We start from the raw sequence: 5,291 nt of genomic DNA on the forward strand, positions 1-5,291 counted from the left end.
CTGTGGAAAAGCAAACAAGCTGGGCTAATGAGGCATAAGAATCTAATAATGAGCTACTAGAAGTTCGAGATGTAGAACAAAGTTAAGAAAGGTTTTGCAGTACCAGTACCTGAACCGTGGGAAGCAGTCGTGTCTGCACAAACACAACCAACAACCAGACCTAGGACTTGAGGTGTCAGGTACAAAGACCTTACCGTGTGCATTAAAAACAACCAGTTGACTAAAATGTGACCCTACCACACACGTAGGGAATTCGGGGATCCAGCCGAGGGCTGGTGCTGTTTGCCAGCATCTTGTGAAATTCTACTGCGTCTACCCACAGGCAGCCTCACAGCCTGAAGACACGAGGTGGATCCACAGCTGGTCCATCCGCAGCGCTGCTTCCATCTGACCTCCTCCCCTCGCTTGGGCAGCCCAAGGGAAAGGGAAATTGTGGTGGAAAACAGGTCCAACCCACCTCCCTTCCTGCCACAGCGACACCTTTGAAGCTCTTAATGCAAACACTGCTGCTCCTTCCCGTTGTACCTTAAAAGCGCCATTTCGGAAGTCAGGAATGAAAGTGTTTTCCAAACAATCTCCCCTCTCTTCCTTCCCCATGCAGCTTGAGACACCACATGTGTGGTCTGCACAGCGGTGTGACCTCGTAGCATCATTCTCCTCATGTCGGACCCCATGCCAGAGCCAGTTCCTTGTCTGATGCAAAACCAACCCACTTCCACACAGACTAGGATTCAGTCCAGCTCTTTTTTTTAATATATTATCAACTCAAAAATAATGGAAGGATCACTACTTAAAAAACATCTAACGAACCAACCTTCAAGCAAAACTCTTTTGCAATAAAACTGGTTATGCATTTGGTGAAAAAACAAAATACAACACCAAACCGGAATTTTGCTGCATCAAAAACATTCATTATGGCCATACTTGTTTTGATGAAGTGCTTCCATGGCAAAAATTTGATATGACTAAAAATAAACGTTTTCAAGTCACAGATTTTCCATTCCACCTGCAATTTTTTCTGTAAGGTCAGTTTTTTGGGGTTTGTGTTTCTTTTATCCCTCCTTTTAAATCTACCTTATTTTGCATTATTCATAAATACTTTGTTTCTCTGATCAATGCAGTGAATCATGAATGAAAAACAATCCAAATATCCTGGCTGAACAACCCAGGTAAAAATGCACTCTGAGAACTAAACAGTTTGGTATCTCCAACAATATCTGACATTTCCAACAGCAAACTCTTCGTTCTCAAGTTTTAAAAAGATTGTAATAATTTTTGAGTTCCGAATCCAGATGTGGAAAATGTGTAAGATGTGTTACTTCCCCTTGAGGCAGAGGGCAGCAAAATATCAAAATAGCGACTGGGTTTGGTATTTGGTTAATGTCTATATTCACCAGCTGAAGTGTGACACTAATTTGTATCCATAATTACCGTGGCACTACCCACATGTAGTATAATATTTAATACCACAGAAACAGTATATATATAGATATATATTTTTTTTTACTAATGAGAAACTCAACCGCATAATTTCCTCTGTGCACTTTCAGCACAATGTATTTTGACAGGAGGCAATAACTGATGACTACACGATTCATAACAAAAGGGGGACTGCAACTTTACAGGATATTTCTGTTTAGCAACGCTCCTATTTTCCTTTTCAGATGTCTTTGGAAACATTTACTTTGTTAGCACCAGTGACACTCATCTTTTCACTGGTCAGTAAAAGCATATTGCAACGCAAACGCTGCTCTGACATTGTGGCCCCTTTCTCACTCCTCCCCTGTTTCTCTAAATCTGTGAAAGCTCCAAATACTGGTTTTTCTTCCTGCAAATGTTTGACCCTAAAGATAATTTTGAATAGAGGATTTGGGGCTTTTAAGACTGCATCAGACAACAAATATGCATAATGTCAGTGACCTCAATTTAGCTTCCAAAATAGCACATAGAGGACTCCCAGATTAAGGGTACAGAGAGCAAGCAAGCTGCTGTTCTGCTCTTTTCATTTTCAGAGCTTACTTAATTAGAAAGCCATTCTGGTGGGATACAGCATTAAAAGACATATGAGTAGCAAGAATTGTTAAAAGCAGACGGGGGCTCAGTAACAGGGAGAGGGAAATTGAGGAACAGAGCTCAGGGATCAAGTGATTTATAGACAGCAATTTTTGTTTAATTGGAAACAGAAGGAGTTTGTTATTAAGGACCATGTTATTCCCTCCACTAAGCAGATTTCTGCTGGGAAGGCAAAGGAGTCACCACTGCTCAGTTGTCCTCACGTCTCGCAACCTCAGTCCCTCTGAGCACTGGGACTCTTCTGCAGGACCTTCCCAAAAGTGATATACCCACCTCTGCCATGTGAAGACAGGCCAAAAAAAGCAGCTGAGAAATGGGAAGCTGTTTATCCAGGCCTAGGAAAGGAGTTAACATCTCTACATCTGCAGAGAGCACCTCAACGCTCACTTTTTCTTTTTCTCCCAGGGACTGTAAGCAAGTGCAAAAAGGAACATGCCACCGTCTTAACATTGGGGCTTAACACAGCTACTTGTAGACAATGTAGCTAAGCATGAAACGAAACTGTTCAGGTAGCTGAGGTTTTATCTCACAAGATGCTGGAGTGTGGAATCATTAAAGAAAACCTAAGGGTACTCAGTACCAGAGATGGGGCAGGGAAAACAGCATCACACAAGGGGAATGACGGTCGGTGTGGGAAATGTGTTTACAGTGCCTGGAAAGCTCCAATTTATGATTCCTGTCCTCAGACAAGAACATCTCAGTCTCAGTGCACACCCATCACTGCGTTTTGAAATAATGGTTACTTTTCAGACCACGACAGACCTGAGAAACACCAACGCCGGGACTTTTCACTCTGGCAGCCTCATCCCACACTTTTTGTCCCAGGTGGAGCTCCCTGAGGTCTTCACATGAGGTTGAGCACACTAAGCCGATATTCCCACCCCACAAGGTCTCTGGTGCTACTCACGAGACCAGGGCTGCTTGCTCAGGATTTGCTGTATTTCTGACTGATCGACTGCTGCCGCCCCTGCTTCTCCATGGCAAAAGGCTGCACCAGTTTAGGTGGATATTAGGAAAAAATTCTTCATGGAATGGGTTGTTGGGCATCGGAACAGGCTGCCCAGGGAAGTGGTGGAGTCACCATGGAGGGGTTTACAAGGCATTTAGACAAAATTCTTAGTGGCATGGTTTAGTGCTAGAGTTAGGTTACATTATGGTTGGACTCTATGATCCTGAGGGTCTCTTCCAACCGAAATGAATCTATGATTTCCAGAGTGGTGGTGGATGCCCCATCCCTGGAGACATCCCAGGCCAGGCTGGACAGGGCTCTGAGCAACCTGAGCTGGTGAAGATGTCCCTGCTCACGAGCTTTGAAGGTCCCTTCCAACCCAAACTATGCTATGATTCTCTACTCCCCTTTCAACTTCCCCTGACTGTTATCTTCCATGTTTCAGCTTCGTGTCTCTTCCTGTTAAAGCAAAGGTGATTTGCAAATACCTCCCTAATGTACAAGAAGTCCCCATATAAATGAGTCCTTAATATCTGCTGTCTCAAGGCACTAGGCTGTAACCTTAGGGCCTTCATCAATCTGTGTCTCCACCTTTATTAACTGCCACCTCAATTAAACAAATGGGACTGGGAAGAAACCTGGGACCTGGGTTCCTAGATTTTAACACTCTCATAAAGGTACTTATATCTTCTTTCTGCATAGAAAACCAACATCGATTCCAGAAGCTAATTAAAACAAATATTTGTGTGATGAGATGCCCATCAGCATTGCCCAGGTTATGTATGTATTATATATACATATGCCTGTATGTACCTCTGCTGAAAACTTTTGAGTTAGAGAAGCTCCTTACAGCAAAAGCCTTTACTGGTGATTGTTCCTACTGGCAGTTGTATTATTATTAGTAGTAATCTCAGATCTTTTGCATTTTCTCTGAAGAGAGAGCTTGTACTGCATTCTGTGGGAGGATTTTTTTCACAATAACTTTGTTTCCTATTTCTTCATCAGTACAGCAGTTTATTCTCATGCAAAGCACTGCTCTGTGCCTTGTAAGCTGTATACTTGGAATCACTCTTCTTTCTGTTGACTACTTTGTGTAATTGTTTCCTTTTGTGGATTAAATGCTTTCTTAAGCTGTCAAGTGTTTTTTTAATGACTCTATAAATACCTGACCTATGCATCTCATGATGCATATGAATAAAGATTATTTGAGCTGGTATGAATGGGAAAAACATCGCCATTCCATGAGTATATATAACATTTTAAGGCTAGATTCTTTCTGCTCTTTTTCATTATGCCTGGAATAAGTTAGCTTCACTGCAAACAACAGAGAATCTGCTCAAGTTTCAATGCAATAAATTCAGAGAAACTCCACTGAGGTCTCATCTATCATCAGATACTGCCCTTAGTTTATTGGGGCGGATCCAGGGTAAATAACTCTAGTGACACGGCTCAGATAGAACTTCTTAACTGGTACTTTTATAAAGTGCTGTCCATATTTTGGATACTCTCTTCAAAACAAACAACTGAAAAATCACCAGTGCATCTATTACCTTCTAATAAGTGATTTTTTTCCACTTCCACGATGCCTCCAAGGCACCCAGTAAACAGGCAGCTGCCTGTCCAACAGCACAGGCCTCAGAAGAGCAACAGTATTGTAACTCTCAGCTCAAAAGGTCATAACCGTCCCTTGGAAACTCCTTTTAAATGACATCTTGAGCTTGTAACAGCTATACTATATTCCAGAAATATTTCAAATCCCGGGTGGACTGAAGGACACGGGACTCTGAGAGCTGTGCAGCACCACAGCAACTGAGCAGGATGTCTCCAGGGGGCCCTGGAAACCGTGGGGTCACTTTATGTATCATGTGTTTTGCCTAAAAGCGGTGCTATCCCACAGAGCGAGAGGTTCTGACTATTTTTGAAAGAGCAGAGAGACAAGGAAATAAAGCTTCAGGTGCTTAATGCCTCCTGTGTGGTGGCTCAGGAGCTGATAGAGCACAGATCTGAACAAATCGTGGTGAAACCTGCAGCACAGCTTTTGGATCCTTACCTAAACTGAACCCTGAATACCATTTAAGAAAACGGTTTTCAGTCTCTCACATCCACCTTGCTAATAGATAATTATAGTGTCGCCTGTGTCTGACTCTTGGCAGGACATCTCTAACAGGTCCCATCATTATCGCATAAAATTCCCTTCGAACACAGGGATTTCTTCTCAAATGCCACAACGAAAAGGAAATAAATAATCTATTTCTCTGTCTCTCTCTAG

The 5,291-nt window shown here is 42.5% G+C and overlaps 1 protein-coding gene and 1 long non-coding RNA gene across 8 annotated transcripts in view; one reads left to right on the forward strand and one right to left on the reverse strand.

Moving 5' to 3' along the window:
- LOC110356273 (uncharacterized) overlaps positions 1-5,291 on the forward strand; it is a 74,018-nt gene that overhangs the window by 45,357 nt on the left and 23,370 nt on the right. The gene's annotated exons all lie outside the window — the stretch shown is intronic.
- Positions 1-5,291, reverse strand: part of PLCB1 (phospholipase C beta 1) — a 405,394-nt gene that overhangs the window by 7,660 nt on the left and 392,443 nt on the right. The window lies entirely within an intron of this gene.

This window comes from Columba livia, chromosome 3 (genome assembly GCF_036013475.1).
Source record: "Columba livia isolate bColLiv1 breed racing homer chromosome 3, bColLiv1.pat.W.v2, whole genome shotgun sequence".
Taxonomy (NCBI): domain Eukaryota; kingdom Metazoa; phylum Chordata; class Aves; order Columbiformes; family Columbidae; genus Columba; species Columba livia.